The 12,168-nt window shown below is 40.5% G+C and overlaps 1 protein-coding gene across 1 annotated transcript in view; it reads left to right on the forward strand.

Annotated features, from left to right (window-relative positions):
• The first annotated feature begins 2,753 nt into the window (after nucleotides 1–2,753).
• Peak1 (pseudopodium-enriched atypical kinase 1) overlaps nucleotides 2,754–12,168 on the forward strand; it is a 116,964-nt gene continuing 107,549 nt past the window's right edge. Inside the window, exon 1 of the mRNA XM_013011938.1 lies at nucleotides 2,754–2,911. The gene's annotated coding sequence lies outside the window, so the exon portion shown is untranslated. The remainder of the gene's footprint in view (nucleotides 2,912–12,168) is intronic.

Here is a 12,168-nt window from a genome sequence, read left to right on the forward strand (position 1 = left end):
AACTCAAGGCCTGGGTGCTGTCCCTAAGCTCTTCTTGTTCAAGGCTAATGCTCTACCACTTGAGCTACAGCACCATTTCTGGCTTTTTCTGCTTATATGGTACTAAGGAATCGAACCCAGGGCCTCATGCATGCAAGGCAGGCACTCTACCACTGAGCCACCGTCCCAGCCCCTGAAAATAGTTCTCTCCTATGTTTTGTCCTCTCTCTGGCAGCTTACAGGGGGGACCATGCTGGACCTATTTACTCCAAGTCAGAAGGGGAATCACTCTAGGATGAGCTTTAATGCTAACACCTGAACAAAATCAGAAGTTCCCAGGAAACAGTTTTTCTTCCCTAATACTTAACCATTGATTAATTCCCCCCCCCCGTTATTGTTATAAATGAGCTTGTCTTTACTGTAACAATTCCTTAACATTTTTTCTTCCAAGAGCCATGTGGCAGCTTTAAATCAGACTCTAACAAGAAGAGAATGATGTGTGATACAAATCAGGAAAATGAACTTGATCTCCCTATTATGGTAATTGTTAATGTATTAGCAGTTCAGTGGAAACATAAAAGAATAAATACCAGTGGGCATAAGGATACAAATGAACCAATTGGTTTAGTGTTTAGAAATACATATCCTATAATTTTAGGGGGTAGCCATGTGGAACTTACTTTGTATCAGAAATTGTCAAATGTTAATTGTAATGGGCTCCACTGTGTGTTCTTAGACATTGTGGGTGTCTGGTCCTGGGCCAGCTAATCAACTCAGCCTTTGTAGTACAGAAGTGGCCATAGACAATACAGAAATAAATGAGTTGGCTGAAATGTTTATTTTTAGACAATGAAATTTAAATTTCATATAATTTGTGTGGCTCCACTTAGTCTTTGATTTTAATTGTGTGTGTGTGTGTATGTGTGTGTGTGTGCGCACACGCGCGTGTGTGCCAGTCCTGGGGCTTGAACCCAGGGCCTAGGAGGTATCCCTGAGTTGTTTTGCGCAAGGCTGGCTCCACTTCTGGCTTTTTTGATGGTTCATTGTGGATAAGAATTTGAAGGACTTTTCTGCCTGGGCTGGCTTCAAACTGTGATCCTCAGATCTCAGCCTCCGGGATAGCTAGGATTACCAGCGTGAGCCACTGGTGCCTGGTATTTTTTGATTGTTCCTCCCCCCCCCCCCACACTGGGTGGATAAAAAGCTCACTATAACTTTTTCCTAGGAGACCTTTGTTTTTTTCAGTGCTCAGTGATATTTTTACTCAAAAGCACTCCCTACTCTTAAGTTAAACAGCAAAGTAAACAAGATTGCACACATTTGAGCCTGTAGGATTTTGAGAGATTAGATAGTGTCAAAGGTTATGTCAGAAGCAAGGTTTGGTGGCACATGCCTGCAGTGTTGGCCACTCAAACAAGCCTGAGCTGAAGAACTTCAGACTGGTCTGGGCAGCAGAGTGTGAGACCTATAGAATGAAGGAGGAAAGCAGCAGGAATGATCATAGAAATCATCCACACAGATCAGAATGGCAGATTTCATTTCAGAAGTGAGTTTAAATATGAATTGACTCAACTCTTCAGAGTCCAGAAAATTTTCTGACTGGATAAAATTGTGAGATCCAACTATATATATGTTGTCTACAAATCACATAGTATCTTGCCTGCAAATCACACAAATATACCAAATGTTCACCTTTAAAATATTCAAATACAAAAAGAAAATTGGAAGAGCTGAGGGAGAAGTTCACCATCCAATCATAGCCAAGCCACTGTAACCAAGCAAGGTTTTCTGGACTCACAAAGGTGCGGTGGGGGAGGTGGCGGGGGTGGGGGGGGGGGGGGGGGGGGGGGAGAGGCTGTAATGGGGAGGGTCGGGTGGAGTTTTGGGAAAAAGTATAAGGATAAAAGTTGAAAAATAAAAGGAAAACTGGCATCAATTGCATTTTCTCCCTAAAGCTTTTCTGCCACTGACCAGATATGTAATATTGAGTGATGTAATTTCTTCTCATTTATTTTGGTGAGGTTTTGGTAAGCCACTCACTGGTGCCCAGCAAGAGTCATTTTTGTAGAGGTGAGGTCTTGGTTAATGATTTCTCATTCAGTGACTATCCATCTACTGCTAGCAAAATAAGTCTGCAAGAACAGCTAAATGGTGTTCTAGCAAATCTGTTGCTTTATGTTGTTGTGATTCATGTACCTGGTTCTTAGATAGGACATGAGATTTATCAAGTATAAGGTTCCATTTGGTCTTTACCTACATAGGGAAATTACTTCTTAAACTCTATTTGTTTTATTAATTGGTTGGTTGGTTGATTTTTGTGCTGGTCCTAGGGCTGGACCTGGGTACTCAGTTCTTTTGCTCAAAGCTAGTGCTCTAAAACTTGAGCCACAGCTCCACTTCCAGGAAGTTACTTTTTTTTTCTTTTTCTTTTTGGTTGGTCATGAGGCTTGAACTCAGAGCCTAGGTGCTGTCCCTCAGCCTCTTTGTGCTCAAGACTACTGCTCTACCACAGCACCACTTCCAGTTTTTGAGTGGTTAATTGGAAATAAGAGTCTCACAGAGACTTTTCTGCCCAAGCTGGCTTCAAACTGCGATCCTCAGATCTCAGCCTCCTGAGTAGCTAGGTTACTTCTTAATGAATTAGATGAATTATAATTGTCACCATGGGAGGAATTAGTCATATCCAAAAGGAAAGAAAGGTATCCAATATAGTTGCAACTAATTTACTCTCCAGTTTAGCGGTTGTATTTATTTTTTTCTTTTGCAGTAAAGATCGCTTTCTTCAGAAACTACCAGAAGAAATGAGAGGCAAGAAAGAAAGGCCATTCATTTTGGAAAGACCCAAACGACACTGCAGTTATAAAGGAAAGTAACACCAGCTGCAAAAACTGCCACCACCACCAGAACCCATGAGGTGCTTCAAATTCAAACGGTACAATGACCACAATCTCCCTATCCTGGTGTTTCTACCAAGAACTTACATTTGGCTTCAAAGGATTCCTTTTAAAGTTGAAGTGTTTACTTCATAAATGCCAAATTATTGTATATTTTCCTGTTTCAGACTTTGGTCATTAATGTTTGTTTAAAAGTTTTGATTGTGTGTTGGGGTGGTATGCTCATGCATGTTCACACACCGGTCCTGGGGCTTGAACTCAGGGCCTCTCTCTTGCTTGGCTTTTTCACTCAAAACTGGTGTTCTACCACTTGAGGCACTCCTTCACTTCTGGCTTTCTCCTTCTTGGATTTTCTGCCAGGCTGGCCTCAAGCCACAATGCTCCACATTTCAGCTTCCTGAGTAGCTATGATTACAGGTGTGGGCCCTCTGAACCCAGCACACCCTCCCCTTTCTTAAGAAAAATTTAAGCTTGTTTGAGGAAGAATGTGGTATATAATAATGCATTTATAAGTCCATCCCTCACCAAATATTTTTAATTCAACAGAAATAAACCAAGTAACATAAATAGCAAGCAGTTCTTTTCAAATACTCAAAGGGTTTTGGGTCTTGTTTTTTGAGTTTTATTTCATGGTTTTTTTTTTTTTTAGTCTTATTTGACATCTGGTCTCCTTTTCTCTTTTCATAGCTGACGTCCTATTTTTATTTCATCTTTATTTTCTCCTTTGCCCTTCTCTACCTTAAAAAAAATTCTTACATGAATTGAGAGTTACAAAATGTATAGGATCCAAAATAGAAAAAAGATACATTTGAAAAAATAACCTATAAAAAATTCTTACTGTAATACCAGTGGAGAAGAAAGAAAATGGGGCAAGAAGTTATTAAAAAAATAAGGCTTCCAAGTGAGGCTATTGAGCACCAGTGACTCATAATCCTAGCTTAGGAGGCTGAGGATCTTAATTCAAGGCCAGTCCCGAAGGAAAGTCTATGAATCTCCCTCTATAAGATAATCAGTGACAGACTGGGCTAGAGGTGTGCCTAACAGGTAGGGCACAAAAATTTTCTTGTTGTGAGATTACAAAGACTGTTAGATTTCAAGTATAGTACTAAGCAATCATATAAATATTTGAAATCATCAACCTTCTTTTTGATCTTAGGCCAAAATTATTTCAATGAATGTTTAATAAAGAACAAAATACTTACAATTTTTATGGTATCATAGTAAACAACTATAACTTGTTTATTAGATTTCCTTAATTTTATTTTTTGACAGATAATTTCACTTACATATTAGAAATACATGGGTCTAAGCTGAAACTAGTTCCTTGTAAAATGCAGGAAATGTGAAACATCCATCAAGTATAGTATCTTGTGATCCTAAAGATTCTAAGGAATACAGTACCTGATTTTTTTTTATTTTTTGTATGTACAGAGGATTGAACTCAGAGCATTGCAAGGCAGGCGCTTTACTACCTGAGCCTTGCCTCCAGCTCCTTTTTCCATTGGTTATTTTCAAGGTGTGTTCTCACTTCTACCTGGGATGCAGTCCTTATACCCATGTCACTTGCTTCTTTTTTCTTTCTTTCTTTTTTTTTTTTTTTCCTTGGTTGGTCGTGAGGCTTGAACTCAGGGCCTGGGTGCTGTCCCTTTACCTCTTTGTGATCAAGGTTAGTGCTCTATCACAGCACCACTTCTAGTTTTTGAGTTGTTAATTGGAAATAAGAGTCTCACAGAGACTTTTCTGCCCAGGCTGGCTTCAAACTGCGATCCTCAGCTCTCGGCCTCCTGAGTTAGCTAGGTTACTTTTTAATGAATTAGATGAATTATAATTGTCACCATGGGTGAAATTAGTCGTATCCAAAAGGAAAGAAAGGTGCACAACACTGTGCCTCCCTGTGGTGCTTTTCCCAGAGCACCCAGCCATTAATTGAGACGAAATTACATGAATGTTTATACCTAGGCTATCCTCAAACTTTGATCCCTTGACTCTACCTCCTAAGTAGCAAGGATTATAGGCGGGAGCCACCATGCCTGACATTTGGACTTGTTTTAATGAAGTGGTTCGACATATGTATAATCCTAGATATACCAAACACCAAAAAAATGTTTTAATTACTCTTTGATGTACTAACATGAGTTTGATAAAATATCTTAAGAGTGATTTTAAAAGTATTTTTACTATAATTTTTCTTCACTAAAGTAATAACTAAAAAACCCAATAACATTAACAGTGGTTTTATGAACAATTTTCCAGTTGTAGGTTAAACTTCTAACTTAAAACTAACTAGTGCTCTTCTGTGATCTAGTCACTGGTAGTTACATAGCCACATCACCCCTCAACCAATAAAACAGTTTAAGTTCACAAAAGATACTTTTCAATACAGCAGAAGTTAAAGTGCCGAATGTTCACTTTCTCAGGTATAAATAACACATAGGAAGTCTCCAGAATTCCCGTTCTTCTCCATCCATGCCCTAAGTTTAATTATTTCTGTTTCCATAATCCTTGTGTAGATATTTACTGCCATCTGTGTACCATGCATTATAGAGTTCCTCATCCCATTTCAATCCATTTCCTAGTGATTTGGGGTTACTGTGGATAGGATTGTTGAAATCTACAGGGTTTTTCTGGTCATTCATTTCCACTTTTTAAGCTACTTGATTGTTTTCAGCATTAAGGTGTCACTGAGGCACAGTCAAACTCCTCCATCTCCTTACAAAATTAAACAGAACTACACCACTTCTCTCCAGCCATGCCCACCCTCAGGATGCAGGTCTGTGAGGTACAAAACACTACAGAAGACTTTCAACACTCATGCATTATTATTATTTTCCTCTGTAATCTGAGTGCCTCCAAAATTTAAATCTGTGTCCTTTGAATCAGATTTTTGGTTGTGCAGTACATGTAGTTTCTAACTTACAGAGCTAGAAATTTTAGATTTTCAGTTGCACAAACTATCAGGGACACTTGATAAAATGTAAAGAATGGCATTCTAGCTATGTTATGCTAAGGTTATGCCAAACACCTAGTTTTTAAGATCATTTTGTCAGGTGTGAGCCACAGCCCTTGTGAGTGAGGGAATGTATTAGAGGCGAGACATGATCACCATGGTGAACCATTAGATAGAAACCTGTCCAGAATCTTAAATGCATAAGGTTTGAGGGGCCTTTTACACATGTTGTTTCACAATATCTTAGGGAATGGTTTTGATGCAGAGAAGCCTAGGCTGTTTTTATTTGTTTTTGTCAGTTGTGGGGCTTGAACTCAGGTTCTGGGTGATGTCCCTGAGCTCTTTTGCTCAAGATTAGCATTCTACCACTTGAACCACAGCTTCACTTGCAATTTTCTGGTGGTTCATTAGAGATAAGAAGCTCATGGACTTTCTTGCCCAAGTTGGCTTTGAACCTCAATCCTCAGATGTTAGCCGAGTAGCTAGAATTACAGGCATGAGCCACTGGTGCCCAACTTGTTTTGTGTTTTTAACATGTTCTGCAATGTAAAAGAAAATAGTCAGAAAACTTTAATGTGGCTTTTTAAAAGATAACTTATCTGGGTGCCTGTGACTAATGCCTATAACCCTAGCTAACTCAGGAGGTTGAGATCTGAGAATTATGGTTCAAAGCCAGCAGGTGCAGGAAAGTCTGTGAGAATCTTATCTCCAGTTAACCACCAAAAAACTGTGTCTCAAATGGTAAAGTACTAGCCTCGTATGAAGAGGCTATGGGACAGTAGAAAGGCCCTGAGTTCAAGTCCCAGTATCAGCACCTCAAAACCAAAACATTTTACATAAAACTGTGTAAATTTCATTGAAAGTTATAATGGCAATCCCTACATTTTATTTGTGGTAAAGACAGTAGGAAAAAAAAAAAGAGACGTGAATGGGAAAAATTTAAACTGAGCTTTATATTTCTCTGTCTTCTCCTGATGTTTTATGTGCCTTTCTTCAGTGGTTTGAAATCTCACAGGGTGAATTCTGCCTTTAGAAGCTCAGATAGTAATGGATTCAGAGACCAGTTAATCTTAATGGTGCAGATTTCCTGTTCACTTTATATATTGTTTCTTCAAATAGGTGCTTCTTGTTCTATTAAATGTAAAAGGCTAAGTGCTGTAGAACCTACCATCAGAATTCAACATAGTAGAGCTATAAATTCTTCCCTAATTGATATACCAGCTTAACTCAATTCCTAAATCCAAGAGGGGGGGGAGAGAGAGAGAGAGAGAGAGAGAATCCTAAAATCTATGGAAAGGTGGGAGATTTAGAATACCTAAAATAATGGTGAAAGCACAGGACCACTTTACCTGTGTGCAAGGCATAATATAACCACAGTAGTTGAGGTAGATTACAGATAGTGGAATAGGAATATATCTTATCTGTGGGTTCAAGTAACGAACCCAGAGCTAGCTACACACAAGTCTCACCAGCTCTGCTACTCACTGCTATGGAAAAAATGAAGAAGAAAAGACTTATTTTGGCTCATGTTTCGGAAGTTCTGGTCTGTACTTGCTGGTTCCAGGACTTTTCAGGCAAGGCAGATGCACGGCATAGGTGAGCTGCTCACCTCCTGGCAGCCAGGAAGCAGAGGTGAAGGAAGTGGTCAGAGACTAGATCTGCCCTTCAAGGCCAGCCCCGCAGGGACCTGACTCCATTTATGAGGTCGAACTGTCAAACCCATTGCCTCTAAAAGAACCCACCCCACACCTTGCTTTCCTAGGACCCAAGCATTCAACACATGAGACTTCCCCAAAGGCCAGATCCATGTCACAGCCCCAGCTGATCTTGCGGTGTAAAGGTGTAGAGGCGATTAATTAATCAAGTGGAGGATGTCTGTTCAGCAAATGGTGCTGGAGTGACTGGATACTCACAGGCCAAAACAAACCAGAACCTCAGTGTATACTTGATACAGAATTTCCCTAAACATAGAGCATAGAAGGAAATGGAAAATGTACAAGTCTGTGAAGGAAAGCAAGGAAGAAATATTTAGGACTTAGTGATAATTAGATAGGCTATCAAAGCACAACCATATGTGTTAGTTAGCTTTCTGTTACTGTAACAAAATATCCAAGAAAAGCATCTTAAAAACAGAAAGGGTGGTTTGGGCTCACAGTGTTGGAGGTACATGGTCCAGTCCCTGGTCTTTGAGGGCTTATGGCATGGCAGTTCATCCTGTCAGATAGTGGTAGAGAAGCCAGCGGCTCTGTCTGGTGGCCAGGATCAGTGGACAGAGGAAGAGGAGCTATTCCGTTTGGAAGCATGCCCCAGTGACCTAAGCCCTTTCCCTAGCCCAGACTCTTATAGTTCCTGCCACCTTCTAAGAGCACCAGACTGGGGGCTAAGACTTTCCTCCTGGCGTCTTTTGAGATTTTGTCACAAAATCTATGGTGTTACAGCTATTCGAACATTTGATTTTGAAACATCTGTAGTGCTCAGATATTTGCAGCAGAAGTATTCTCTGGTAAATAACCAGACATTCTCCTTCCGTCCTGGCATTCCTAGCAAGACGTGCTGCAAAACAGAGCCGTGCAAGCGGAGTGCAGCCCGTCCCTGGGGAGGCACGCCACAGGAGACCCAGAGCGAGGGTGCTGAGGTGGCTCCACTCGGGACCTGGCTTGCAGGAGGAGTGCAGCCCGGCCCTGGGGAGGCACGCCACAGGAGACCCAGCGCGAGGGTGCCGAAGTGGCTCCACTCGGGACCTGGCCTGCAGTGAAGAATGATTGAGGAAGAGGCTGAGGGCCTGTAGCAAATTGTGAAAGAGATTAGTGTGGGTGTCAAGAAGATATCATTGGCCTACAACTCACTGTGCCAAATGTAGTTAACAAGTCAAAGTTTTAAGTTAATTTCAATCAATTGGAATATCACTAAATGTGAGGACTTGAAGTGCGTAATGACATAGATGCCTCCCTTATCTAAAATGCTTCTAGAAGAAACATTCACTATGTACTTACTATAGTAAAAGGCACTCACCAGGGGCCAGTGGCTCACACTGGTAATCCTGGCCACTGAGGAAGCTGAGATCTAAGGTTTGAGGTTCAAAGCCAGCCTGGGCAGGAAAGTCTGAGACTTGTATCTCAACTAAAAAGCCAGAAGTAGAGCTGTGGCTCAAGTGGTAGGCACTAGCCTTGAGCAAAATAGTTCAGGGATTTCACTCAGGCTCTGAGTTCAAGCCCTAGTACCAGTACACACACACACACAAAATTAAGAGATAAATAAATATATCCATAGATGGGAAGAGAGATTCACTTTGCAGAACCAGGGTAAAGAGAGCAATGTGAATGGGTACTTCCAACTGGTAGAGGAAACACTGCATAATGGTTGAATATGTGGGAAACCTCCTATGGTTTAGGACAGAGATACATGATGAATAAAGATTGATCTATCACATTAGCTGGTTAGGTATCTGCTATTCACAGGGCACTGTGGTAAGCAGGAGGTATACGGTTAAGCCCCTGTGAAGAACTCAGGTATAAACAATAAAGAGTGCTAAGCCCCATTTCAGTGGTGCCAAATGAAGACTCGAGGAGTGAGCAGCAGAGACCTTAGTCACCATGTGTGTGCATCCCTCCTGGCCCCCGTGAGCTCTGCTCCAAGGGCAGCAGAGGAGTAAAGAGCTGGAGTATTCTGAGCACTGAAGAATGTTAATTGATCCACTCTCCCTTAGAGGACTTCAAGACATTCTTCATCTGCCAGCTAAAATCCAATATGGAAGCTCCCATCTGCTGCCACTTGCATCTGTGATAATTACCTCAGACTGAAAGACTAGACCAAGCAAATGAACCTGCTTGCTTTCCTTTTTTCTTTCCTTATTATTATTATTTGATGCAAATAGATTTTTGGTATTTGTTGGGGTTTTTTTGGTATTTGTTGTTTTTTGTTTGTTTGTCTGTCTGTCTGGGGACCTGGGCCCCTGACCTTTCTTTTTTTTTTTTTTTTTTTTGCTGAAGGCTAGTGCACTACACTTGAGCCATACCTCCACTTCCAGCTTTTTGTTAATCAATTGGAAATAAGTCTGGCTGGCTTCAAACCTCAATTCTCAGGGTTTTTTGGTTGTTATTTTTGTTTGGTTTTTGTTTCGCCTCTAGTGGCTATTGTATACAATCTTTATCACACAAGGAAATCAGCAGAGGAATGTTTTCAGACTACCAAAACTCTTAAGAATGGACAAAGAGTGTGTCCCCAATGTAGGGATTTCTGCCACACTCAAGGCCCGGGAAACGGATAAGCAGGAAGTGCCTGCCAGCACTTAGCCAGCCTTCTGTGGGTTCTCAGCTCCCTTTGAAGAACTGGCTTTTGCCACTAGGCACACATCTCTGAAACCCAATAACTCTTCTCTCCCAACATTCTGTCACATAGCAAGAGCGTTGGTAGAGATTGCTTTTCCATAAAAAGAACTATGCCACCTACTCTGCAAATGCCACTGATTAAGGAAATCATTGATTGATTTTCCCCCCCTGGGGAATAAATTAGGTTCCCCCAGCCTCCAGTATGGGGAGAAAGAAATAATGGGATACAAAGAATGAAGATGACTGTATGTTTATGAAGAAAGTGTTTATGCAGTTGCCATGGGAACTGTGTGTAGGCCTTCCAAATAGGAGCTTATCTCTCTATATTTGTTAAATATAAATCAGATATGAGTTGCATTTATTCTCTGGCTTAGCCTAAATTTAGTCTGACACATATGGTTATGTAAAATATGCCCCTGCTCTAATGTATTTGCTTAATGTTCGCAGGAATCTAGCAATACATGGTCTGCCATATTTTAAAATCAATATACTTTGGGGCACAAAAAATGAAATTAGGAGAATGGTTCTCAGCAAATAATTCCTAAAAAACAAATGGCAGCACAATCACAGTGCCCACGGCTGGGCTTTCCTGTGCCTTTCACAATTAACCGAGCTTATTAATTTTTCATCATTGAAGTATAGTCACTGCTGGACTTAATTGCTATCGTTGGCAGAAAATGAATGCTTTGATAGTTTATTCTTATTCAGTGTGTAGTTCATGTCTCAAGTGAAATAAAACACAACAGTCCTTTTAAATGATTATTAGATTTTTCTATCAGACAAGTTATCTTCAATTTCATGCTTTATAAATGAGCCATGATAAGAATCTAAGGGAGAGTATAGGTGAGTTTTGAAGATTTGCAGATTTATGTGTGTGTGTGTGTCTGTGTGTGTACATACACATGTGTGTACCAGTAAGAGGGCTTGAACTTCTAGGTGCTGTCCCTGAGCTCTTTTGCTCAAGGCTGGTGCTTTACCACTTGAGTCACAGCCCCACTTGTGGCTTTCTGCAGATTAATTGGAAATAAGAATCTTAGACTTCTTTGCCCAGGCCACTTTGAACCTCAAGCCTCAGATCTCAGCCTCCGAGTAGCTAGGGTTACAGACATGAGCTACCTGCACTAAGCTCATTTTGTAGAATTTGACAAGAATTTTGAGAGAACTTTTTTCCATAACTTACAACAACAAAAAAGCACACCCTACCTGTAGCTACTGCCTTTTAATTGGCACACTAAATAGAACAATAGAAAAATCTAAGAGCAATTAGAATAGCCTCCTTTCATGGAACACTGGGTAATACCACTTAACTCCATTACCATTACCTCATCCTTTGCTGCCAGCGCTCTCAACCCTTACACAGACCATGAGTTTATTACTCTGAATTTTCTCTTCTCTTAGATTTCCTGGAAGACATGCACTTAGCAAGCAGATAGCCTAGAGGCATAATATCTTATTAAGGCAGTAATTGCTTATAGTCCAATAAATGTTGCAGTAATGTAATGAGACCAAATAGCTGTACAGACTGAGCAGTGGGAAAGGGCTAACAAGAGAAAGGGTTTCAGAGGAAGCATGTTTTAAATAAAAATGTAAAGGTGAAAGTTTTTCTATATGTTTGACAATGTGCACATTTGACAGTACACATATTTGACCATATGTACCAAAAATCTAGTATATATATCCTCTTTCAACCAGAAATTGGATTTCTGAAAGTTTATCCTAATGAAATAAAGATGTGCAAGGTTAAATTAAGGGAATTCTACCTAATAAACTGTAATAAATAAATGCAGGAAATAAACATCTAAGGAATGGGTAAATAATTTTAGGATAACATGAAATAAAAGTCTTGAGCTATTTAAAAATGAATCTGTAGGCTGGGCGCCGGTGGCTCACACCTGTATCCTAGTTACTCAGGAGGCTGAGATCTGAGGATCGTGGTTCAAAGCCAGCCCGGGCAAGAAATTCCATGAGCCTCTTATCTCCAATAAACCACCAGAAAACCGGAAGTGGTGCTGTGGCTCAA

The sequence above is a fragment of the Dipodomys ordii genome, unplaced genomic scaffold, assembly GCF_000151885.1.
Source record: "Dipodomys ordii isolate 6190 unplaced genomic scaffold, Dord_2.0 Scaffold15, whole genome shotgun sequence".
NCBI classification, from domain to species: domain Eukaryota; kingdom Metazoa; phylum Chordata; class Mammalia; order Rodentia; family Heteromyidae; genus Dipodomys; species Dipodomys ordii.